This window comes from Oculina patagonica, chromosome 10 (assembly GCF_052425735.1).
Source record: "Oculina patagonica isolate OP01 chromosome 10, crgOcupat, whole genome shotgun sequence".
In the NCBI taxonomy this organism is placed as follows: Eukaryota; Metazoa; Cnidaria; class Anthozoa; order Scleractinia; family Oculinidae; genus Oculina; species Oculina patagonica.
This window is the reverse complement of record NC_135767.1, coordinates 20,695,546-20,723,415: the sequence shown is the minus strand read 5'-3', so window position 1 is coordinate 20,723,415 and position 27,870 is coordinate 20,695,546. Positions and strand designations below refer to the sequence as shown.

The following is a 27,870-nucleotide window of genomic DNA, read 5'->3' as shown; positions in this document are numbered from 1 at the left end:
ACAGGCTCAGCCGGCTAAAAGAGGCAAGTGGCTCTGGGTACGAGAATGGGTACTATCACTGCGATCAGAGCTAGCCTGTTCGTTCCAGACCTTTTTCGCTCGCCGCTATTGTCTTTCGCTATCACGAATTAGTCGTGTACCTGGCTCAAGATAGGCTGGGGCATAACCTTGGAATACCTGAGTTATCAAGGTAGACTAGGGCATAACCTTGGGATACCTGTGTTATCAAGGTAGACTAGGGCATAACCTTGGGATACCTGTGTTATCAAGGTAGACTGGGGCATAACCTTGGGATACCTGTGTTATCAAGGTAGACTGGGGCATAACCTTGGGATAACTGTGTTATTGGCAGCTTCTTTAATGTAAATACACCGCAAAATACGTCTTGCGTATCGAGTACGAGTAAGTGCGTATCGAGTCGAGTGAATTCGGAGGAGAATGATCTTGTTTACCGCAGCTTTTGCCCTAGGCCTAGGTAAGTGAATCTCACTTTGTTTTAAGACATAGCTAGTACACATCACTTTTTTGGGACCGTAGTAGTAATTTCCTTTTCTGTAGGCAGTTTCAGCAGTTGCACACTAAACTATAATGACCATGCAACCGAGTGATCCAGCTGTGTTATAGTTGCATGTACATCACACAAAAGATTATGCCAAGTTTTTCAAAACTTTAAGCTTAAAGGACCTTATTTACCCTCTAGCAGATACGCGCGCTCCTTTATGCCAAAGACTGAACACGATCGAGCGCTTGCGTACAGGATGATTTTAAAGGTTTTGAAAACGCAAATAAATAAGGATGTACGGTTAGGTATGAGTGGCGAATGGAAAAATCCAAGAGTAACCGAGACGCCGAGTCATGTATGATTTTAGAAAACCTGAGCACACTCAGAAAGTCCGAGCCATCCAGAGAAAGCCAATTCCGAGGGTTGAATGAAATTGCACAAGGCATATAACTTCAAGACCGAAGAATCTGGTTCTGAATGACTCTTGAAGTTTGCGGAAAAAATTGTTTCCTCGTTTCACGTTCGTCATCGCACGCGGTCGTCGAAAGAACAGTCATTATTTCGGTTTGATTTGTCATACTAGATTGCATTTCGCTTTCTTTAAAGAAAAAACCAACCGGAACAATTTCTGCGCGTTTTACCCGCATTAGGGCTATCGAATGGTCTTTGCGAGCATTTGCGAGCATGCGAGCAGAGCGTTTTCCTTTGCGAGCACGAACATTGACATAAGTTAGCCTTGCGAGCATCGAGCACTTATCAAAAAGCTACCTCTACTTAAAACTTAGCGTGCGAGCACTTGTAAAAATATGCGACCCGAGCAAGTGTGACGAGCATTCGAGCACCCACTAAAATTTTGGGAGCATTCCGAACAGAAGCCTAATTTTGCAAGCACTGTAAAATTTTGATAGACCATTCATGACCCCTCACATTGAAATTCGTGCGTCGAAATGACTACCTCTACCCTCTGCAGTGAGAAACATGTCAACGGAAAGACGTTTCAAATTTTGGGTTCGTTTCAAGGGCTAAGAAATATACAGTAGAACCCCGGTAATGATTTAACCAACAATTGCAAAATCGTATACGCACCCGAAACAGATCATTCGGCAACACTGATACACTTAAAATCCGATGAACTGAAACATAAAAAAGGTCCCGGATTCTGGAAGTTTAACCAATCGCTTCTTAAAGATGAAACCTATGTCTCCGGTTTGCGTGCGGAAATTCCAAATTTTAGAAAAAAATATAAAGACGTCGACGACTTAACCCTCAAGTGGGATTTAATTAAGATGGAAATAAGAGGTTTTACGATTAAATATTCTAAAAATAAAGCAAAGAAAAGAAAATCTACAGAAATTCACCTCCAAAATCGAATCAATGAACTTTACAAAAAGGCTGAAAAACAACCCAACAACAAGCAAATAATCAACGAAATTTATCATGTTAGATCCCGCTTAAAAAGTATCATGCAACATAAGACGAATGGTGCGATTCTTAGAAGCAAGGTCAGATGGCATGAGCACGGGGAACGAAACACGAGATATTTCTATGGCTTGGAAAAACGAAACTATGAAAGAAAGACAACTACAAAATTGAAACTTTCAGATGGCAGTTTTACTAACGACCAATCAAAAATACTACAGGAACAAACGCACTTCTATAAAACTCTCTATACATCAGATAAGCAAGGATCTTCGACTTTAGACGACCCTCGCCGCAGTTTCACGGAAAACATCACCCCGTTAGAAAATGACGACATGTTGTCGTGCGAGGTAAAAGTGACTCAGGCGGAATGCTTAAAAGCGTTAAACGAGTTCAAAAATGAAAAATCGCCAGGTACAGATGGGTTTCAGGCAGAATTCTATAAACACTTCTGGAAAGAACTACACTCCGATATGTTAAAATGTTTTGATTATGCCTACGATAGCGGAAAACTATCGATATCTCAAAGACGGGGAATTATAACACTCATCCCGAAGCCGAACAAAGATACCACTGTACTTGACAACCTTAGACCAATATCTCTTCTTAATACTGATTATAAAATTTTAACGAAAGTCATTGCAAAAAGGCTAGAAAAGGTTCTTCCAAAAATTATTAACCCTGATCAAACCGGTTACATAAAAAACCGGTACATTGGTGAAAATGTTCGTTTAATTTCTGACATCATGAACTACACAGAAGAGAACAACATTCCTGGAATCGCCCTATTTATAGACTTCAAGAAAGCCTTCGATACCATAGAATGGGATTTCATAAACAGCTGCCTTAAAAAATTCAATTTCGGGCCTGACATTCAAAGCTGGGTTAAAATTTTTTATAATAATGTTTCCAGCTGCGTTCTTAATAATGGATTTGCGTCAGAATTTTTTTCCGTAGAACGAGGTGTTAGACAAGGTTGTCCCTTGTCCGGACTATTGTTCGTAATTGGCATAGAAATGCTCGCGAGAGCAATTAAAAATGATACCGGCATAAAAGGCATCATTGTAGGTGAGAAAGAAATTAAAGTCTCTCTATATGAAGATGATACCACTGTTTTTATTCGTGCCATTCGGTTGACCACTTGCTTAATCTACTTGATAAGTTCAAAAATCTCTCTGGCTTAGAAATTAACACCACAAAAGTCACAAAGTCTGAAGGAATGTGGCTTGGTCAATGGAAAAATAAAACCGAAACTCCCTTCGGCTTTCGCTGGCCGCGGGATCCAATAAAAGCTCTTGGTATCTTCTTTTCGTATGACACAAATAAAACTGACGAGTTAAACTTTGCAGAGAAAATCCAAAACTTAGAAAAGACGCTTAACAGTTGGAAAAGAAGAAATTTAACACTATACGGGAAAATAAACATTGTTAAAACTTTCGGACTTTCTAAATTAATCTACAACGCGTCTGTTCTTGTTATCCCAGAAAAATTTATCAAACGGAAATTGAAAAATTAATTTTTAACTTTATTTGGGATGGAAAACCCGCAAAGATAAAAAAATCAACTATTATTGGCGAGAAAAAACACGGCGGACTCAAGATGACTAATTTTGACATTATGAATAAAGCTTTAAAGGTTGCCTGGATACCACGTTTGCAAACCAGAACTGATGCATCCTGGAAGGTTATTCCTGAGATCGCGTTGGAAAATTATGGAGGACTGTCTTTTCTGACGCACTGCAACTACGATTTCAATTCTCTGCAACTTAACCGCCTCCCAAGTTTCTATTGCGAAGTTTTAAAACATTGGCAAAGTACAAAACAAGCCTTTCAAAACGACACATTTCCACACAATGAAATAATCTGGAACAACCGCATTAAAATCGAAGGTAACAACAACAACAACAACAAGCTTTATTTGCATGACTGTAAATTTGTTACAATATTGCAAAAGCGTAAACTTATTTAGTAATAATAATAATAAAAATAATAAAATAATAATATATAGTAAAAAACAAAAATGATTCATATAAAATTAATTACATTGATAGTATTTTGTTACGTAAATCAAAACAAGATGATATAAATTTAATCAATTGCATGGTCACAAAACGATCGGGAGAATTCATTAATTCTAAAATCAAGTCAGGCACTGGTAGTTGGCTGACATTTAAGATGATAGGCTGTATTGTCTTGTAAAAGTTATCTCTTATTGTTGCATATTTGGAACAATAAAAGAGAAAATGAATTTCATCTTCGGTTTTATTACAATCACAGACCGGGCAGAGCCTATTATGTCTGGGCGTATTGTTATATCTGCCTAGTTCGATCATTAACTTATGATTGCTAATTCGTAATTTAGCTAATGTTCTCCTACCAGAAACTCTCCTAGTTAAGGACGGTGCCTCCTATTGCTACTGCGCACTTGTTCTGCGCATCACGCAATGCATCGATCACACTGGGCGCGCGCTCTTTTAATTAATTTGCTCGCTCAAAATGACGAATTCGACTACGCGAACAAGCGCGCAACTAAAAATCAAGAAAGTTTTCTCTGCGACGAAATCCAGTTTATGGACATATGCTAAGCCAGAAACAGCGGAAAAGCAACATATCAGTAACCATTGACCGCTAACCACCGAAAATGGCTCACATTAGCAGTTAAAAACAAATCGCTAGGCGCTAAAACGTTACCCGCAAACTGCTAACCGTGACAAATGGCGTAGTGCACGCGCGAGATGCAAATATTCAACTCGCTAGGGAGGGGACAGGAAAACTGTAACAGACCCCAAAAGCGATTTCATAGAACCTGATAACAACTGGTATAACTTTTAAAAACGCGTGGTGACCCCTACTTTTTATTTTATAAAATGTAAGTGGTAAGTCTATAGAGCACATGTTTAATTTTTCATTAAGTGAAAAAAAAATTTAGGCCGATTTTCCGGGCCGCGCAAGTGAGAGCTGCTCGAGTCAAAAATGGCTCAAATGCAATTATTTTGTAAATAAAAACGTGGAACACGCAGTTCCGAAGACATTATTTGTTAGTTATTGTAAAGATTGTTATATTTAATGTTGATTTTGTTCATGAAAAACCAATTTCAAATGGAATTTGCAAGGAAATTGTATTAGTTTTACTTTATTTTAAAATGCCACGTCAGCACTTTTTTCCAGATTTCAAACCAAATTATCTCGAAAATTTGCGTGGCTACCCCCAATTTTCTTTTTGAATTTAAGTAGCCCTTGGTAACATCTACATTTCTTGTATAGTCATCGGCCGGGCAAAAATACTTTGTTATTAGTAGGCACCGTCCTTAACTCTAGATAATTGGAGGTAGCATATTCGTTCTTAAAAGATCTATAAAATTCTAGTTTTTGAGAATGCTGTAGAGTATGCTGCCAATACGAAATATATTTCTGTTTCATTAACTGCAGAAACATTGTCACTTTTGCGGTGTCTACTAAATCAGGATTAAAATTACCAAAATTAAAATATTCGGATATCTTCATAAGATTAGAGTAAAAACTATTTTTACCAGCGGTGTGAAGTTCTAATGAAATTAAAAAAGACTGTCTAACAAAAGAATCCGGTTGCTTTTCTTGGAGATATATCAAATAGTTGAGGATTCTTTGATTAATGGTGATAAGGAGCGGAAATCGACCAAGCTCAGCTCTACATGCAACATTAGAAGCCTTATTACTGACTTCAAGATAGCGTTTACAAAACTGTAGATGTGTTCTTTCAATTTGTGAACCATCCCAGGCCTTAAAATCAGATTTTACATAACCACCCCAAATTTCACTATTATAGAGCAGAATTGGAGATATCATTGCATCAAAGATTTTACAGGCAAGAGAAGGTTTCAATCTACTAAAATTTGTGTGTCGTCTCAAACTAAAAAGTGCATGAAGTCCTTTCTCTTTTAGGTGATCAAGTGAGATTTTAAAATTTCCTGTAAAAGATATTTTGGTTCCTAAATAAGTGTAATCTTGTACAACATCAATTGTTTGATTTCCTATGTAAAATACATGTTCAGTACATTTTTTCGCACGTTTTTGAAAAACCATTATCTTGGTTTTTTTGGGATTTACGCTCAACATCCACGTGTTGCAGTATGTGTCTAATGTGTTAAGACAGTTTTGCAAACCTGTTTTGGAACGTGATAAAATAATTAAATCGTCGGCATATAGTAGAGCGTTTAATTTTGTACCGTTTGGTAGGACAAAAGGATCAGACAGAATATTTTCAAATGAGAACGGTAAATCGTTAGTATAAAGGTTGAAAAGTAGTGGACTTAAAACGCAACCTTGTCGTACACCTCTCATATATTGAAAGGGTCGTGTCTGATACTGATCAATTTTTATCGAACAAGAAGACTTAGAATAAAGGCTTTTAATTAAATTGTAGAAGGATCCCCCTAAATTAATTTGCAATAACTTACTTAAAAGCCCATTATGCCAGACTGAGTCGAAAGCTTTTCTAAAATCGACAAAGCAGGCATAAATTTTGCCATTGTGATTATGGACGTACTTGTCTATCAAAGTTCGGAGTGTGAAAACATGGTCTGCTGTTCGATTGTTAGGCATGAAGCCGATCTGTGACCTGTGTAATATATGATTGGTGTTGAAATACTCCAGAAGCCTTTGATTTAAAATAGAACAAAACAATTTACCCAGACAACTCGAAACGCAGATACCACGGTAATTTGACGGATCACTTCTTCCACCCGATTTATAAATTGGCGTTATGAGACCACCACACCATGTTTGAGGCATGGAACCTGAATTTAGAACTCCATTGAAAAGTTGGATCATTGTCAGTATCTGGGCAAAGTACCTTATGTAATTTCTCTAAAAAGAATTAACAAAAAGCCCCTTATGTAAATCATGTCTTTAAAATTACTAGTTTTAATCCACTGTCATAAAAATAGCAGTCTTTATTAAACTGACAGTTTTAAAACCCCTTAAAACTGTTAATTTTAAGACTTCTTAAAACTGCCAGCTTTAAGACTCCTAAGAACTGCCAGTTTTAATACTCCTTTAAACTGCCAGCTTTAAGACTAATTAAAACTCAGCTTTAAGATTCCTTAAAACTGCCAGCTTTAAGATTCCTTAAAACTGCCAGCTTTAAGACACCTTAAAACTGCCAGCTTTCAGATTCTTTTGAACTGCCAGCTTTAAGATTCTTTAAAACTGCCAGCTTTAAGATTCCTTAAAACTGCCAGCTTTAAGATTCCTTAAAACTGCCAGCTTTAAACTTCCTTAAAACTGCCAGCTTTAAACTTCCTTAAAATTGCCAGCTTTAATACTCCTTAAAACTGCCAGCTTTAAACTTCCTTAAAGCTGCCAGCTTTAAGACTCCTTAAAACTGCCAGCTTTAAGATTCCTTAAAACTGCCAGCTTTAAGACTCCTTAAAACTGCCAGCTTTAAACTTCCTTAAAGCTGCCAGCTTTAAGACTCCTTAAAACTGCCAGCTTTAAGATTCCTTAAAACTGCCAGCTTTAAACTTCCTTAAAGCTGCCAGCTTTAAGACTCCTTAAAACTGCCAGCTTTAAGATTCCTTAAAACTGCGAGCTTTAAACTTCCTTAAAACTGCCAGCTTTAAGATTGCTTAAAACTGCCAGCTTTAAGACTCCTTAAACTGCCAGCTTTAATACTCCTTAAAACTGCCAGCTTTAAGACTCCTTAAAACTAAGATTCCTTCTGCTATCTTTAAGACTTCTCAAAACTTCCAGCTTTAAGATTCCTTAAAACTGCCAGCTTTAAGACACCTTTAAACTGCCAACTTTACTTTTTTGCAATCTTAAAGCTGGCAGTTTTAAAGAATCCCATTTTTAAGACTTAGAAGCACTCCTTTTCTAAGACTCCTTAAAACTGCCTTTTTTAAGATTCTTTAAATTTGCCATATTGAAGACATCTTGTAATTGCCATATCATTGTATGTATTGTTTACAATCCCATTTTTAGACTCTTAAAAAGTGTTCATTTCTCACTGTTTAAGACTCATGAAAAGTCTTATTATTAAGACTCGGTCATTGAATGTAATTAGAAGCCCCAATTTAGAGCCGTTAAGAGGTCCTACATGCATGGCCACTTATAAAGTCAAAACACCACGGCAGATTAAAAGTTTCATTAATGGCTCATTTATTTCCATATTTCCCTGTAGGAACTTGTCTTAGATCGACTTTTAATTACTCACTTCAAATATTCAGCTTTAATGACAGAAAGATTGCCTTGTACGCTCAAGATAAACAATATGACCTGATATTAAAATGACATTACTCTTTCTAATAATCTTTTTTGAAAAAATGTAGTGAACTGAGAGAAATAGAAATCAACTAGTTCAGTTGGGGCTCCAGCAATTCCAACTTTGCTGTTATTTTTCGCACACCGTTCACTGGCATTTTCAAGGGATGCTTGGCCATTGTTCCCTCTGCTAGTTCCACGGCACGCAAAATGTAAATGTGGACCTTTCCGTCCGATGATTTGACAATGAAACTGAAAAAAAAAAATATAGCGTAAGTGTGGCGAGCTTTACTGATGCGACGTGTACCATTATAATATTGACATCTAGCAACAAGGGTAACAAAATATCTAAATCTTCTTTATAGGCCACAATTCTCTTTACAAAGGGTAAAAACCGGCCGCCACTTTTTTCGCATTCTCTACTCTTTTAGATTAGATTAGAGCTCTTGGTTTCCATCGCATGATTTTTACGAGGGCGAAGCCAGAACCTTTTTCACGCGCTATAGTTCACCACAGTATATTTTACCTATATTGATTGGTTTTAAATTCCAGAGTTACGTGATAACGCTAGCGAGCGGAGTTACTATCAGCCCTTATAGTTCTATACTTATTTTTTTCTGATTCTGATTGGTCTAAATTGCTTACGTGACGCGTTAGTGCCCGCGAGCGTAGGGCATATCAGCCATTATAATTCACAACTAAATTTCCCTCCCAATCTGATTTGTTTAAATTGCTCACGTGACGCGATAGTTTCCACGCGCGGAAGGCACTATTTTGACAATAGAGTGTTTCTGTCGAGGAACTGTTGGCTGATAGTTGCCCCGTGTAAATATTTTCAGCCGATAGTTCCTCGACAGAAACACTCTATTGTTTAAGTAGAAAACCAATCAGATTCGTGGATTTCCAATAGAACACGTCAGTTTTTCCACCTAAACAGAATAGATAGTGTCCAGTGTAGCCAGTAGTACTGTTTTAGTTAACATTATTTTTTTTATCAATGACTACATACCTCAAATCCATGTGGATTGGTTTAACTCCTTGACTAAACTCCAAGGCAACAGCCTTGTCATTTAGCAGGAGACACCACTTCCTGTCGAACTTATGAAATTCTGGAGAACATAGCAATCCACGAGGTTGAGGTAAATTCCACTGAAATACCCCCACTTCTCCAGTGCTTTTTAGCTCCATGTCAAGCAGTATCTGCTGATATGAATGCACACGGAATTACATTCATTGCCTTTGGCCCTCCCTTAGTATGTGTGTTTATAAACTCTTACGACCCAGCCATTAATTTCCGCGCCCGCTAATTTGACAAAAGACATCACGTGATATAAGACCCGGCGTAACCAAGATTCGTTAAATTTGGTAAAGTTAATGTCCAACATAAAGTCTACTGTTCAATTGTGATTGTGATTGCGAGTAACATGCAACAGAATGATTTTTCAAATCATTATATTTTATGTTATTAAGAAAAACTGCTTTTTGGTGGCTTTTATTGGTCTCTTAAAGCGAGCGATGGCCTCTGTACCATCTCAAACTGAAAACTACTAAGATTTTACTGGGATTTATGTAGAGATATAACTTAGAATATCCCCGAATTTCAAACGATTTCTGCCGATTTCTCGCCTAGTTTAAGGTTTTGCTTCATCTGCACTCTTGTTTGATATGCTCTTTTATGGTTGTGATGAAGGATGGTCGGAACTAAAACTTTGAAGTTAAAATATGGTGATTTCTCAAAACAGTAATCATATCAAAGTAAGCTCACCTTTTTCTGCACTTCCCAGAGAATGTTTATTTTTTCTTCTTCTAAAAGATGGAAGTGACGCATCTGATCTGCAGATATATGGTTCAGTACTTCTCCTCTCCTGACGATACTGTGGCACCCTTTAACAGCGCATTCTGTCGCCACAGCACTGCATCGTAGCGTGTGTGTCGGGATGAGAACCCTTTAATGAAAAAAAATATATTTTCATATAGTAATGGCTTTTTTAATTCTTAAAATACTGAACAGTGATGCGTATCAACCAGAAACCATGAACGCCCCGTGTCTGTACCCCCCCCCCCCTCCCCCCACCAAGAATCGCCTCAACCATCTAGGAGGCCAACAATGTCAACATGTTTGGTTCCGATGATGGCGAAGACGTCGATATCAAAATATGAAAATCTGCGCAGATTGGATTAGTCTCCTTCTCACAAACTCTGTTTTTAACTTACTCCGCGAGGAAACTACGCGTCTTGTTTGTTTTGTTGACGTTAAAGTGAAATAAACGCTTCGTATCTATTTAATGCCCCTCATGGGACCCCTAAAATGCAATAGACGCCCTGGGCGTTTTAGATCATTTACAGAATGTTAAAAAATGCGAGTCACGCAAAAGAATAATACGGGTGTGTGTTAAATCACTTTCTGTACAATCAGCTAATTATTACGATTTTTTTTTTCCAAAAAAAATTCCCTACCCCCACCCTGTGTGCCCGCGCTAATCACGTGTTTAACCCGCGTTAGATTCCTAGCAGTATAGTAAAGCTGCGTAATACAATGCAATGCTAGTTTTTTTGTAGTGTGCAAATATTCTCCCAAGGCGAATAAATATCATGCGTTGCTTGGGTAACATCCTGGGTAACATGGTGTTGGCGTGAGACCTAATCGCTGAGTTCTTAACTGAATAACTTGACAGTGGTGATCTCAGGAATAACCCCTCATGTCAAGAAAAACGTGGTTGCTTCGTGCTCCATAGAAAACACTTGTTTTAAAAATACGTGTAATTTGCCTGAGATAACTTCACGATCAGATATCGAATATCGAGCAAGTTTTTCCAATGCGATACAACGTTCATCAAGTATTGATCTTTCCGGTTCATTAACCTATTTGCTTTATGTGCGTCATTACATTACATGTAGCAACAAATTGCTTCGTCGAATTTAATCCTTCCCTCCCTAAAACTATGCAAATGTATTTCTATTGCATTAAAAAATTAAAGCATCCGTCGATCGTAGAGAAATACAAGCAAATAAAGAATGTGAACAATCTACCAGAGTTACGTAACGTATATTTCCGATAGTCTGCGAACGCGTGTGTGTTGATTTCGACTGCGAATGGTTTATAAAGCACCCGGCAACAACAGAGCCAACGATTTTAGCCACCAACCGGGAAAATTCATGAAGCAATATAATTATAAACGCCTGCAGCACTTTCCCCCTATTTTTTATACAACTATTTTGATAAGAGATGAATTATTTAGAATGTATTAAAACTAACCTTTTAACGCTTTCCCCACATTTAAACGGACAGGGTTCTTCTTTGAAGCCGCACGTGGTGGCGACGTGGCTTTCTTGATCTTTCTTTTTAACAGTTAAGCCACAGGCACAGACGACATCCCTTAACAGGCATTCCTCCATGTGCTGCACACAGTCTTTCCTCTTTACCGGTAGACTGCATAAATTGCAGTCAACCGGCAATAATACGCACCGTCGCACGTGATCTGTTGCCGTGTTGAGTGGAAACTTTTCATGGCAATAGACACACTCGCCCTCCTCTCTTTCTAAAACTGAGTTTGCTAACAGGTTTTTACAAAACCCCGTGACATTTTGGTGACACTTTTGGCATGTTTTAGCCCTGCCGTGCGCTCGGAATTGATCCACGCAAAATCCACAGAAGCTGTGGCCACACGGTGATGCCACCTCGGCGTCCAAAATAGGGTTGTCGCTGCAAAAATGGATAAACTTTGTAAGAGGTCAGCCTAACCATTGAACTGGATTACGTGCAAGCCGACGACTTACCAAACTTCACACAATAACTGACTTCCCAAGTCAGCCTTGAAACGGACATGTTCGAAAACGTGCTTCGATGGAGAAGCCATGTCTTGGGAACCCGCGTGTAATAATGTAATAAGTTAATACTAGTCTAGCATAAACAGAAATGACAGTTTATCTATGTAACAGCATGGGGGGTGGGGGGGGGGGGGGTTACTTGCCACCTATAACGGAAATCAATTACAGAAAAGTACAAGGAATGAAGGAGAAGACATTTCTGTTTAAGAATTTTTGTTTTCGAAACATGATGCTTGTAATATTTGGTCATATTCTGGTACTCCGGTTGTTTTTAGGGACGGACCATTAGAAATAACCGGAGGGGGGTGACTTTTACCAAAAAAAAAATTCTGCAAGGGAAACTTGTCGAAAAAAAAAATCCTGCAAGCGGTTGTGCCTCAGTGAAAAAAAATTCGTGAAACGGAATTACCTGTAAGTGTTTTATAATGGCATCTATAAACGTCCATCAGAATGGCTAAAATAGCGTTTCTGAGGTTCTGAAAATTAAAATTTTCCCGGGGGAGCATGCCCCCGGACCCCTCTAATTTGTCATGTACCGAGAGAACAGCATCAGCTCAATCCAATCGACTATTTGGTTGCAAACACATCTGACCCACCCTAACAATCGCGTCCCATCAGTAAACAGTTTATCAAAAGCACACACAGTATTATTATTATCACTTTAAACTGCAATTTTGTCTGATATTCTTAAGTTTAGCTTGATACGTTTAAGCTGTCATCTTTTACATCTTTTTTGTTGACGGACCGGGGTAAAAATGTTCAATAAGGAGGTGGGCGGGTTATATTTAACAGGCACTACCTATCTATTCCATTCAGCCCCCCTACCCCATAAAAAATGAACGGTCCCTAAATGTCGCTTAATTCAGAGAACGACTCTGAAAAATGAAACAATGCTAATTAATAAGAAAACCCCATATGCAACTTATGCAACGTCGAACAACAAACTCTGCAACACCTACTTATAAACTGCACTCTATCAGTTGACTTCTGGACACTGTTCCAAAACTGGTGGCACCAAAAGACGAACGGAAACAATAATTGAACAATGATAGAACAAAGCATTGGCAAGCTCTCATGCAATTATTGTCTACTTATAGCTGAATACTGTATTTTTTGCACAAGCGTGCGCGGAGATGTCCTAGAATTCCAATGCTTTCTATTGTTACTTTATGGAAAACTTGAAATTCTTAAAGAAATCGCGACTGAAAAAAAAACACTTCCAAAATATTTTCGCACTTGGGCTGTTTTACTTTAATCATAACACAGTAATATACTCCGTCGAAGTAGCTCCAGCCCTCTGATAAATACAGCAGTCCATCGAGCAAGAGAAGGACTAGAACCAGGCCTGCCGTGCTCAACATCACCTTGACCTTCGTACTTTTGTCTTGTCTCAACTGGTGTTTGGAACTGATTGAAATAAATCCGTTTTCTAGCAAAAAAAAAAAAAAAGTCACTATCCAGTGGATAAATGCTGACGAATCATACTACCCTATCCACTGGATAGTGATTAATCCGGTAGATAGCGTTATCCATCCTTTGAACAACTGGGCACAGGTTGATTACTCAGTTAAAATACATACAACGATCCAGGTTGCGATAGGCGGCCCAGTCATCTGTGCGGATTTCTAAGCAAAGGAGGGGCACCCTTTATAATACTTTCAATATTTTAAGCATAATTCGGTTTAAATACTCTACACGGGGATTTGATGCAATACGGCCATTTATGACACACTCCACTCAATGTAATAGCCCTATTCGATCTGACACTGTATTCCTAAGAGCAAAAATCTCGTTTCAATGTACTAATACAGTGGAACCCCGATATAACGATCTTCGATATAACGATATTCCCGATATAACGATGAATATGTTATGTCCCGGCAATAGTAAAATGTATGGGACGGAACCCCGATATAACGATTCCTCGATATAACGATATAATTTTACTGCCCCCTTGGCATATCGTTATATCGGGGTTCCACTGTAGCAGCAAGTTTTTTTTTTCTTCTTTGAGGTAGCGAGGGAGAGCATTCCAGACCTTGACGCCACTCATGAAAGCAAAACTATTCTTATAGTTATTTGTTCTGCATTTAGGCAGTTCAGTTCTCATACCGTAATTGTTTGAGACGTTATTAGAAGTGAACATTTCGGTAAAGTATGGAGGTGCCAGGCCGTTAACTATTTAAGTCATATTTATGCAATTAACCAGGATGTTTCCGTGTACCACAAAGCTGTAATTAGAATTGAGATATGTTTTGGGCAAAAAGCGTTCTTGAAACATCTATCGTTGTCTTGATGTCTTTTACACGTTCCCATCTGCCTATAATTTCAGAAAACAGGATTCTCAACTATGGATGACACAGGAAAGTGTGTTATTTGTAAAACAAAAAACTTTGACGGCGAGGGCGAGGTCGTAACGCTAAGAGAAAAGGGAAGCGCGGAATTAAATTGGGCGAGAACAGAGCAAAATGATTCCATCGCTACAGTTCCTATAGGCAGCAGGTTAATCAGAACTGCCGGCGAGAATATTGTCGCCTCAGTTCAAGAAATACTCTATCTCTAGCGTGAAGATAAGTAATAAACGTGTCTTGGCCACTGTAAACATTCGAATAACTCAGCATTTTAAAATTGCTCTTTTATGGGTCTTTATTTTAAGATTAAGGCCCTGGAAACATTGTTTTTCTGTTCCTTTGGCATGATTTATACTAATAAAACAGCCGTAAACAGCAACTTCCTATTTATAGCCTCGTTTGCATGTTGCAGCAGAAAGCGAGTTAGACGTTGATCGTATTTGGAGGTGTTCCCATGCTTGAATCTTTACAGACTTATAGTATGTTAATGTATAGGTTTTTTCTAACTAGTTTACGTTGAGAAAGCTTATGTTGCAATTAGTAGCAGGTCTGATTGCAAAATGCCTGGACTAGATGCACTCTACGGGTTTTCGCCTCTGGGCCAAAACCCTGCGGGGGGGGGGGGGGGGCAATAAGGCGCTAAACTTATTTCGTTTGTTAGTCCTAGTTTTTTTTTTTTGATACAAAGAAACCAAGAAAAAAATTAGTTCACTAACAACTGCTTATGTGTTTCATTAACATGCAACCATACCTACGTTACGTACGTATATAGAGGCAGTCGGTAGGGTAGGGGGGGGGGGGGGGGAGTGAAGTCAATAAGAGAGAATTGTACTTTGCCATCATGGTAGAACAAATGACATGTATAAGAAACGATAACCTAACGTGTTCTGTTGATATTGGAAACCAATTAAGTGCTTTCTGTGTATGTTTTTTTGCATATGCTGCATGGATTTCATTGGTCTCATATATACATATATTTATAACCAAGATATTCATTTCCATCGCGCTCATTTCGGACAATAAAGCCCCTCAGATTTTATATCCGCAACTTTCAAATTTTCCCTCGAAGCTTCGTTTCTTCGAACACCCTGCTCATTTGCCGGACAATCTTTCAGTCTCGAGCATTTGGTATTTAGGTTGCGCAAAACTGTTGCAAATCGATTTCCGTGAAGATTAGCAACGATTCCCTTTCAAGGTTACCTACCATCAACGAGCTATGAAGTGTGTATGAAGTTTATTCAAGAATAAAGAAGTTAATTCCAGAAGAAGTCTTATTTTCTGTTGTCCTCACGGGTCAAGATACCAGGGACTGCACCCTGTTCGTCTGGCACCAAGAATTGAGTGCCGGATACAAAGCTAGTGTTTCCCCTTTCCAGCCCAGTCAAATAGTCGTTTAGATCGTCGTCAGTAAATCGCTTTTTGCTACGCAATGTCCGGCTCGCGTTCTCGTGAAGTATACAAATTGCAAGCACCGTATTTGCTTAACTCGCTAGGATTGGTGAAACCACCCCGCAGGTCCAAAAGTTAACGAATACAAGCCACCTGGGTTTATTCAAAAGGGAGCACCCTATGGTATAGGTAATGATCGCATTATTATTACTAACCTGGAATCATGGAATGCTTTCGATTTTCAAAAAAAGCAGAGCACCAATGCCAAAGAATTTTTCAGTTTTTTTTTTCCTGTAGTATTGCCTTTGCATAGCCTTTTATAACGCTAGTTAATAGTTTCCTGTCGTTTCTGATTATTTACTAACTTAAGAGTCTTATTCTCTCCCGCAGTAAACAGTACAACAAAAAAAAAAAACAACGAAAAAACTTATCTTTTTCATGACTTTCATGGTTTTAGAAACGTACACTCGTCCTCCAAACTGAAAAATAGCTGATACATCTTGGAGGTTTCTTTTACATTACTGCATTACTACAGCATACACGTTTCAAACTGAGTTCTTGATCAAACCGAGCATGCTATGGCTACAGTTGAATAAATTTAGATGGAAAGCACACTGCAAAGGCTATCCGAATAGAGCAGAGGGATCTTTTGCGGCGGCACCCAGTGCTTCCCATAAATATTAAAAATGTAAAAAAAGGTACCGTGCGAAGCCGCTTAGCCAGCAGCAAATGGGTACGCGTGGATTACTTTAGCTTATGGTAAGTTTGCTGGTCCCCATTTAAATAAAATGGGAATTTTTTCGCTCATACGACAACCTAGCAGATTGTGCTACTAAAAGAGGATTTGTTCAGTAAAAAAACGTTTTTTCCTAGAGGATTTTTTTGTGGGATACCAGTATGACCGCTATTTCTCTGTTTTTGGAACAATACGGCCCCCTTTACGTTAAAAAGGCGGGAAGGGTGATTTGGAAGGTCGCTGCAGCGGGGAGAAATTGAGAAAAACTTAGAGTAGAGCATTCGAGAGCTTAGAGTAGAGCATTCGAGAGCTCGAGGAGGGAGGTTTTTTCCTCCCCCCTCCCAGCCTAATCCCGTTCCCCTTATTCAGGTTGTTGGTTAAAAAGAGGTCCATTTTGGTAATTAACAACATAAAAATGCAATTAAAAATACGAATTCCATAGGCTTAGCAAGGAAGCCCTGCGCTTTCTAAAAATTATCGTCTTAGGTGTGGTGGCATTTACTTATGAACTCATAGCTAGCGTACAGGACATTTTTATGTCCTTCAACTTTGAACAGTCATTATTTTGAAGGCAGGTAATTACATAGCGTTATTGGCAGTTATATCCAATATACAAAGCCAGATAGCAGCCTCGTTTGGGTGCTAAGCTTGTTCTCGTCCTATAATGGCATAAAATTGCTGTTTTCGTTTATAATTTTGGCAGACGTATTGAACTCGTTTATTTCTCGATATCTTTTAGCTCGATGTCGGTTACATCTTCCGCCACGTAACTTGAATTTAATGCTAATATCTCGTTCGCGTTTCCAAACAATCGGAAAACTGTTCATTCATACCATGAATCTATGTTTTGCGGTGTTTTGTTAATTTTTTGGGCAATTTCTGGGGATATTTGGGAGGAGATGGTTTTTCTCAATGGATTAGTGCACTTTAGAGAAATACGAAATGGTGATGATTTAATGTGATTTTAAAATTAGAATTTGAAGTTAAAAATGAGTAGATGGACCCCAAACAGTCCGCTGACAGCCGGGGTTGCTCTCGCGTTTGGGTCAACTGTCTTGTGGTGTTCCAAAAATAATTTTCTTTCTTCTATCCCTTCTTTAAACCTCTTCAAATTTCACTCAAATTCAGGTGAAATCCCGCCTTTTTGCCCGAAAAATAATTGGCACAGGTTGAAAGCCGAATAAAAAGGCATTTAAAATGGAAAATAAAACATGCATTAAAACAGCTGTGAACAAACTTCGCCTGCTTGCTTTAGTTCTTTAATTAATTTCGTGGCGTTGTCCGAAGGTTTCAATGCACTGAATCCTTTTTCGGAAATATTTTATTTATTCACTCTAGTTTAGCAAAACTAAAATTAGTTTTGGGTAGCCAATTTACATTGTTTTTACCCAATTTAAAAGAAATACAAAAGCGTGTAAAACAATTGGTTTTAAAACATTTCGTTGAAAGTTTTAAGTTAGCCCAGAGAACTAAACAATTGTTTCAAGGTCTTCCACTAAATCCATTGTGCGCAAACGCTCAAGCTATGGAAAAGCTGATTGCAACTGAATCAAACTGAGAATTTGCGGGAAAAATCGAACATGATTGTAGCAATTTACGGGAGGTAACGAAAGCAGATGAATGAGAAATTATTGGATTTTTGAACCACAAAGTTTGGCATATTTCAAATACTTTTGCTGTTGATGTAATTCGTTTTTAACGTAATGTTGCAGCCCCCCTCGCCTCCCGCCTCGTACGCCGATGTTCAATGCTAAAGCACGCACGTTTGACAGAGTCAAACATACTTTCACAGAGTCTTTCACGTTGGCTTTTCACTGGTTTTAGTCTATGAATGATAATACCCGCAGAAGCCATGTTTAAAGTGCGTACAGGGAGTTGCAAAGCTGTTCTATTCGCCATTTTGACGATAAAAATAACGCGTATAGAATGTGCAGGTTATCAGATGATGTAACTTTTAATTAGAATTTCACTATGTTTAAGGGTTTTTTTACTACTTTAATACTTTGTGGAACGATATTGCTATATAAACTGACTTTTTTGTGGAACGAATTAACTTTTCTTTGGAACGAAGTGACTTGGAACGACCTTACTATGGAACGAAATGACTGGATACTCACAGGCAAAATCAAGTTGTTTCTGGATGTGCTGGTGTTACTTTTATGTAGTCTTAAAACTTACTCATACAGATATGTAATATTGAACTATAAAAGTAAGATCACGTGTCCTTTCTAACAGAAGCAAATTTAATATCTGCGACACTGCAATTTTTTAATGTTGAGATAAATGACGTCATGTGCCATTAAATGTAGTATTAAGGTTGCAACAATCAGCCGATAAACTACAAACAGTTCTACAGTATGTCCCGTCTTGTAAACATACATCTAAAGAGGATAATATCGAGCAATCACAGGAATAATATTCTCGAAGACGGTTCCAAGCCCACTCCATTGCCTCCACATTTCCTCATTTAAAAAATTTTGTATATCAGCACGACGGATACCTTTCTCGCGTTTTACGTGATACTTCAGTTGAGACCACGCAGACTCGACTTCTTGGGTATGGACTCCTGTAAGGGGATCCACGAAATTATCTTTGTGAACAACTGTTCTATGGACGGTAACGTTTGGAACGAAGCGTGGCAAATTTCTATACGCGCCCCAGTCGTCAGAATGCACCTCTGATCCAGGACGAAGAACCCGTTGAAAAATTGGTATGAGAGTTGCTCTGTCCCGCCTGGGTACTACTTGGAAGTAACCGCGGCATGGTGTATATTCTGTACAGATTAGGCCAAAAACCCAAACTTCGTCTCTTGCTCTCCGCCCCCGTTGGTACTGAAAAAAAAAAGTCAAGCAAAAGGACACACATGTAAATTAGGAGTTGTGGCACAAATTGTGACAACTCGCTCGGCTCGCCCGGGCTCGCCTCGCTCCTTGTCACAATTTGTGTCCACAACTCCTAATTTACATGTGTGTGCGGAACGCAAGACGCCTTTCTTACCCCTCTCGCGAAACGAGTTGCAAAAAAGGCGTTGGCGGCACCTCTAACGGCCCGCAGCAACAGAGAGCGCCACCTGTGTGCTAGATTTATTTTTCAATTGAACAAATATTTTTCTTTAGTATATGCAACAGATGGCTGCCGCAAGATATTCGTCAGAAGTTTTGCAAGCTAAGATGGAGGAAAACCTCCGTGAATTTCAAAGAAACCCCCAAAGAAATTTGTCTTTTTCACTCGCCCACACCGATTTTAACGAATGGCTTAGAGTATGGAAAATGGACATACCCGAAACTGACACAAACAACAAAGATCTTTTAATTTTTGCAAAAAAACACAAAAAAAAGTTTTATGATCTTTTGGAAAGCGAAATTGATGACTTACGAAGCTTAAAAGCAAGCTTTGGACTTGAAGTTAAATTTTCGATACAAAGAGACGGAGTTACGCAACACATGAACCACTATTTCAGTGAAAGAGAACCGCACGTGTTTTCAAAAAACACCAAAGAAGAAATCGAAAAAGAGTTTGTCAGATTTATCGAAAAAGCAAAGGGAAAAATTGAGGCTTGGTCAGAGAAGGGCTCGGGGTGGAAAATTGAAAGAATAGAAATGGCGTATATCAATGTCGCGCGTTATCAGCCATTGAGAGGGGGGAGTTATCTGCCTTTACCACCAAAATTGGCAAACAAAAAAGCAGTTATTAACGTGCAAAACAGGGATAACGAATGTTTGAAATGGGCTTTGAGAGCTGCATTATTTCCGCCAAGAGATGGGAAAAATCCGCAAAGAACAAGCAGATACCCAGTTGACGACGGAATAAACTACAATGGAATCGATTTTCCAACGCCTCTAAAGCAGATTGACAGGCTTGAGGCGCAAAACAACAACCTTGCAATAAATGTGTTTGGATGGGAAGACGACTGTGTGATACCTCTCAGAACAAGCAAAAAAGAAAATAGCATTTCCCGTATAAACCTTATGTTAATTGAGTCAGGATTAATTCAGCACTACTGTTTTGTAAAAAGAGTATGCGCTCTGCTTTACGATCAGACTAAATCACACAACAAAAAACACTTTTGCATGATGTGCTTGACCGGTTTTACAAGAGCAGACTTGCTCGAAAAGCACGAAAAATATTGCAATGGAGTTAACGGCAGGCCAACAAGAATCGAAATGCCGGAAGAGGGGAAAAACACTATTTCTTTTAAAAACTACCACAAACAAATGAAAGCGCCTTTTGTAATTTACGCCGACTTTGAGGCATTGTTAAGAAAGATGCAAGGATGTAAACGCGAAACGGCCGAGGAGCGCCAGAAAAGAAAAGACCTTGGTGAAGAAGTGAAAGACATGAAGCCGAGTTACACAGACAAAACAGAACAGCACGAGGCATGCGGATTTGCTTACACAGTTGTAAGGAGTGATGGTGAACACGAAAAAACATTTGTGTACAGAGGACAAAACGCCGTTGAAGTATTTTTGAACTGTCTTTTAAGTGAAGAAAGAAAAATAAGATATGAATTGTCAAAGCCAAAACCTCTTGTGATGACGGCAAAAGACTGGGTAAACTTCAAAAATGCAACCAATTGCCACATTTGCGAAGAAACGCTAATGAAACAAAACTTTTTGGACTCTTTGCCAGTTTGGATTGGAAACAAAAAGGAGCTTAATTACTTTGGGCAGATGCACAAAAAATGTTATTACAGAAAGGAAAAAGAGGAAAAAAACCTGGATACCGAAGCCCACTATAAGCTAAAAAAGCTTGAAAAAGAAACACACAAATTAGCAGCGAAAAACCAAAAAAACTGCTTAGCGTGCCACAAGCCGCTTATCCAGCCGAACTACAAGGATGTGGTAAAAGACCATTGCCACATAACAGGCAAGTTTCGAGGAGCCGCGCACAACATTTGTAACTTGATGATGAGAATAAATCCAAAAAATGTCCAAATACCAGTTGTATTTCACAACCTAAGGGGCTATGATGCGCACCATTTAATGCAGGCAATGTCAAAGATTTCAAAAGAGGCACAGAAAGAGGTAAAATGTGTCGCAAACAACATGGAAAAATACATCACATTTTCATTTGGCGGACTGCGTTTTATTGACAGCTTAAACTTTCTTCAAGGAAGTCTTGATTCACTTGTAACAGCGACACCGAAGGAGTCATTAAATATAACAAAATCTATTTCAACACAGTCTGATGAAAGTTTTGAACTTCTTTGCAAAAAGGGAATCTATCCTTACGAATACATGGACTCATGGGAAAGATTTAGCGAAACAAGTTTGCCTGAAAAAGAAAAGTTTTACAGCAAACTTAATGATGAGAACATAACGGATGAAGAGTACAAACACGCGCAAAACGTGTGGGAAACCTTTGGCTGCCAGACCCTGGGCGACTACCACGATTTGTACGTTAAGACAGACGTTTCTCTGTTGGCTGACGTTTTTGAAAACTTCCGAAAAATCTGTCTTGAGAAGTACGGGTTAGATCCCGCGAATTATTACACGACGCCAGGCCTTTCTTGGGACGCACTTTTGAAAAAGACAGGCGTGGAGCTTGAGTTACTTACGGACTATGAAATGCATCTTTTTGTTGAAAGGGGATTAAGAGGCGGAATTTCGATGGTAAGCAAAAGATATGCAAAGGCGAACAACCCTTATGTTGAGGGATTTGACCCGAGCCAGCCAAAAAAATACATAATGTACCTCGATGCGAATAACCTTTACGGGTGGGCAATGAGCAAGCCGCTCCCAAAAAGTGGTTTTAGATGGAAAAAGGTTATGCCGACAGAAAAAGAAATAATGACAAAAAAAGAGTTTGCAAAAGCTGGATGGATTTTAGAGGTGGACTTAGAATACCCGAAAGAGCTGCATGACGCCCAAAACAGCTATCCATTAGCGCCAGAGAAAAAGAAAATAAACAAAGAAATGTTTTCACCTTACCAAAAGAAAATAATAAAAAATCTTGATTTAAAACTGCCAGAAAGCGAAAAGCTTGTATTGACTCTCGAAGACAAAACTAATTACGTCGTGCATTACCGAAACTTGCAGTTTTATTTAAAACAAGGAATGAAACTTAAAAAAGTGCACAGGGTCTTAAAGTTTGAACAGGAATGCTGGATGGAGCCCTACATCCGGATGAACACAGAATTCAGAAAAAAAGCAAAGAACGACTTTGAAAAGAACTTTTACAAGCTAATGAATAACTCGGTTTTTGGAAAAACAATGGAAAACCTGAGAAACCGTGTAGACATAAGAATAGCGCGAAGCGACGAAACAAAGAAAATAAGAAAATTAGTTGCAAGCCCATTGTATTCAAGGCATGTAATGTTTTCAAACGATCTAGTTGGAATAGACATGCGAAAAAGCAGGCTTTTTCTTAATAAACCGGTCTACACAGGCATGACCATCCTTGACGTAAGCAAGCTATGCATGTATGACTTCTTTTACAACCATCTGAAAAAGGAGTACGGAGAGCGTTGCGAGCTTTTGTATACAGACACAGACAGCCTTTTGCTTGAGATAGAAACAGAAGACGTTTACGCGGACATGGCAAAAAACATTGACAAGTACGACACAAGCGACTACCCAAAAGAGCATTCACTTCATTCAAACGAAAACAAAAAGGTGTTGGGAAAAATGAAAGACGAATGCGCAGGAAAACTAATTTCAGAGTGTGTTTGTTTGAGGCCAAAAATGTATTCAATAATGACAGAAGACAAAAAAAATATAAAAAAAGCAAAGGGGGTAAAAGAGTGTGTGACAAAGAATAAGATAGATCATGAAAACTTCAAAGATACACTTTTTCAAAACAAGGAAAGCTTTCACGAAATGCACATGCTAAGAAGCTATGCCCACGAGATGTATTCAATAGTGGTAAACAAAAAATCGCTGTCGCCTTTTGACTCAAAGCGATGGATAGCGGATGATGGGATACATACAAATGCTTACGGGTATAAGTTTTGCGAAACAAAGCCTACATAAACATAACGTTTAGAGCTTTTCTGAGCCCAAGGGGCTAAAGCACTAAGTGCTTGGTGGTAACTGTGTATTTGGAGGAATAACAAGCAATTCTTCACGCACGAAGCCGCGCTTTGGACCATCGTGCAAGTAATAAAGAACTGGCTGATTAGGTTTAGTAACAGACCTTTCAATGCTGTAGACTTTTAATGACCAAATCGGATCTGTAGCCCTTTTTACGCCGCCTTCCAGCTCGCCAGGTTGGTAGAGAAAGCGCACATTAACGAGGGAGGGGAGTTTTTTTTCTTTCTTGCCAACAGGTCTTGTATATTTTGAGGACGGTTTTGACGAAACAGCCTTTTCTTTAATTGCAGCAGCAGGTTTCTTACCAGTAAGACTGGTTACTTCGTTGTTCAGAGCGGCAACAACTTCGGGAAGCCTTTTTACCCACGCTGTCGACCGCTGGCCAGATGGCAGGTTCATCTCGACACCGTACTGATAACCAAACAGGCGCCCTGCCAGTGTTTGATTAAAACGTTCAACAATAGCTTGATCTCTGTGGATATTAACACGCCCGCGTCTAATATAGGTTTTGTGATTTTCCATTTCTTTGGTAACAGCTCCCATGAATTCGCGACCAGGGTCAACTTGCAGCTTCTGTGGCCATTTTAGTGCACTTCGCCTGTAAATTGTCTGAAAACCTTTTGCAACCTCAGTTGAATCTTTGGAGGTCAAAGGCTCAGCCTCTTTGAAACGGCTGGCAACGTCAACAACAGTCAGCGCGTATTTGTAAACTTTTCGCCCTCGCGGCAGTTTGTCGTGTGGCAGAAAAAGAAGGTCCGCCTGGTGGACCGCGTTAGGGGTAGAAACATCGAATTTTGGGCGAGGAACGTATCGTGGTGCCGGAAGGTAGATCTGCCAAAGGGCCTGCTTAACTAGCCACTTTTTTGCGGCATCTTCGGAAACCTTGGCAGCCTCGGCTAATTTTTTTATCGCTGCAATTCCCTTCCAGTAGCCCTGGGGGCTATAGTAGACTTTCGAGATCTTTGCATCCATGCGTATACAAGAAAAAAAAGAAACGTTTAAAGAAACCGAAAGGCAGCGTACCCAAGAGCAAGAGCGCCTGCGCCAACGAACATCAGTTCACCTTGTTTCTGCTGCTCGCTTGGCTGATAAAAATCAGAGAACTTGGGTTCTTTCGGAGGAATCATTTGTTTGTCAGGATGTGCCTGGTTGTAGAGTTTGAAAGCGTAGTCTGTGTTCGTAAAGTTCTGTTTCGCTTGCTGTTTGATCTCATTGTTGGTTTCGATCCAGTCGAGAAGCTTCGTGCGGTCGCGAGAGTACTTCGCGTACGCTGCCTGGTAAGCCTCGAGAGCTTTGTCGTGTCTTTCTTTTTCTTTCAAAGCGGCGTCATCTCCGCCACCCAAAGCTCGAGCAAGATAGTTGCCGCCAATGAAAGCAGCAGCGTTCAAGATAGCTCCGCCAGCCATAATCGCGACGCTTGCCATTGTGTGTTTTTGTTCTTATATTAAGATATTTTTTTTTAATTGGTGGGGAGAATTTTCTGGTCCTCGAGATACTGTTTAAGTGCAACGCTGCCAGCCACGACGGCTGTGAACTTTACATAGTTCATAAAACTGCTGCTTGGGTCAGATGTGAAGTTTTCTTTCACAACTTTTTTGGCAGCCCAGCCGATTCCGGCGGCGAGACCTGTAATGGTGGCGGCATCCATGAGTGTTTTCACGAGCTTGTTGTCAGACATGGTGTTTGTTATAAAATAAAAAATAAATATTTAAATTGAAAAATAATTTTATGAATTCTTTTAATCTCATCAAAGAGTTCTAATAAAAAAAAAGTTAATTGCTGAAGTCAGAAAGTAAAACAGAAATCACTTTCTTAAAAACTTTCGATGGTCAAACCAAGATCATCAACCGCAGAATTAAAGATTTTTTGCATTTCAGCAAACACCGCACATTTTGCTTTTACAATCATCTCTTTTCTTTTTTCTTCATTTTCTATTTTTTCATACTCTTTTAAAAGCGTTCTTAAATCACAATAACACACGTTTAAACTTTGCGCAGATTTTTCAGCAATTGCATAAAAATTTTTTAATTTTTCTGGTTCCAGCCGGTTTAAATAGGCTTTTCCCTCATTCAAAGCAGCTGTTGCTCGTACCTCATCTTTTTCAAAGCATTTTGAAAGCATAGAAAGCACAAAAAAGTTTCCAAAATCCATTGGGACAGACATAGTGTATGTCCTCGTGTCGGTCATCGTGTTTTGTATACTTTAAAAAATCGAATGTTTAAATGAAAATTATTTAATAATTTTTTTAATCCATCGGACGGATTCCTCTTTTTGAGCCATTTTGGTTTGTTGGTTGCGGAATTCTAGAGCCCGTTTGGCGCGTGTCTGAAGAACGCGTTGCAACCCTTCCAATACTTTCTGCTGTAACTGGTGTGTCATCAGTTATAAGAGTTGGCGGAGCTTTAAATGTTGGACTTCTTTTTTCGTTTATAAAGGCTTTTATGTCTTCGCGTTTCACATAAGTTGTAACGGTTGCAACGCCGATACCAAGCAAAGATATCCATTGATTTGTGGTGAGACCGCTTGATTGCGGCTGAGCCTCGGGCGGAGCTGGTTCCGTTACGGCCGGTGGTGTTACACTTCGCTTAGCAGATGCAGATTTCTTTTCCTTTTCTTTTGCAATTATTGCAGCAGCCTCGACAGCAGCTTTTTTCTGTGCTTCACGAGCCTGTTTTGTTTTTTCAGCTGCAAGCTTGCCAGCAGCAACTCGCTTTGGATTTTTGGCAGGCTTTGTTGCTGGAGTTGTTGAAGTAACTTGTTTCTGTTCTTCTTGAGCGATCGGAGTTTGTTCGAGCTCGGCCATTTATAATAAAAAAAAATAATATTTAAATAGAAAATTGCTCAGCAAGATTTTTTGCTAAGCAATTGCTAAGCATTGTTCAGTAATTACTTAGCATTTTCTTAGCATTGCTCAGAAAAAATCTTCAGTAGTGTTTGTGTCCGCATCTTTGGAAGCACCTTTGGTTTGCAACTTTGTCGGGACCCCTTGGGCGTCTTTGACGCGTGCTGCGCACGTCCCCGCGCCAGGCGCGGCTTCGTTTAAAACAATGTGCTTTGTTGTGATGAGCGCAGCATTTGCAACGGCAAGAAAGCGGCCGCATTTCAAAGCCAGACCGCCTGCCAAAGTGGACAGCTCTTTACTGATAATGTAGTCGTTTTTGAGTTCCTTTTGATAATCATTGACGTCCTTGATATTTACGGCCTTACCAACGACTTTGGTAACAAGAAAAATAAAGCTGTCAATCAAGCTGTCGGTTGTTTTGGATCCAACGTATGCCTCATATCTCTTTAAGTACTTTTCAACTTCTTTATCTGTCAAGCGCTTCACCTGCTCGTGTGTCAGTTGCACACCGATTGCTTCTTTGGCTTTTCCTGTTGAAACAAGGATTGCAAGCTGTTCACGCAAAGCAGGAATGTCAGGGCCTTGAATGAGTGCCATAGCGCTTTCTGTACTTTCTGGTTCAGCTCCTAGCAGTTCCATTACGGAAGCTAATTCTTGTTCACTTGCAGCGCCCTTGACGCTCTCGGGAGGAGAAGTTGCGAACGGGTCGGCCATTTATTACTCTAAAAAATATGTTCAATAAGAAAATTTTGTGCCGTAAGGGTGGCGATGAGAAATGACAAGATGCGAAAACTTATTTTTTTTTAGCTTCAAAATGATTTCTTTGTAATCCTCATGGGCAAGTTCGCCAGCGTAATCCTCAAAGATTGCCTTCGTGGTCTTGGCAGAGGGGGTGTAAAAGAAAACGATTGCCGCAACATTTTCGCGGAATGAGGATGTTATGCTTGTCAATTTTTGAGTTAACACCCATACGCTCAAACCTGCGTGGCGAGCAGAGAAAGCAAGATTCACCAACTCCCCTGTTCTTCCTTTTACATCTTTCGAAGCAGCACAGTCGTCGAGGATGATAAGCGTGTTCGTTCCCTCAAAAAGAAATCTTGAAAGCCTTAACAAAGATTCAACCTCGTGCTGCTCGCAAATTAAAACAAAAAATCGAAGATCTTCCTCAGCAAAGCGATAATAAGTCTTGTTGTGCGCGAACGTCGGGCAGATGAGCACGATGTAGTCAAACTTGCCTCGGAAAGGGCCACAAAGCTGATTGACCACGTATCTTGTTTTTCCTGAGTTCGTTGGTCCCACAATGAGGGCGTTGAAGGGTATATTGGCAGGATCCATCTTCGTTCGTATATGTACCTAAGGTACACTTTTTCAAAGAAAAAAATTATAAAAGTACAGATTCTAACTGCCTGCCAAGTATATTCATTTGGGCGTCGCTGATTACGTAAATGTGGCAGTTCAAATTACCTGAGCCGCTTGCTTTCCTCTCTAGCTCAAGCTGGACACCGTCCTTTGTGTTCACAAGGCGCGTGCCGC

General features: G+C 39.4%; 1 pseudogene across 1 annotated transcript in view; it reads left to right on the top strand.

Moving 5' to 3' along the window:
- The first annotated feature begins 352 nt into the window (after nucleotides 1-352).
- LOC144629188 (uncharacterized) overlaps nucleotides 353-27,870 on the top strand; it is a 107,760-nt pseudogene continuing 80,242 nt past the window's right edge. Inside the window, exon 1 of the transcript XR_013566311.1 lies at nucleotides 353-475. The product of XR_013566311.1 is annotated as an uncharacterized LOC144629188 (transcript). The remainder of the gene's footprint in view (nucleotides 476-27,870) is intronic.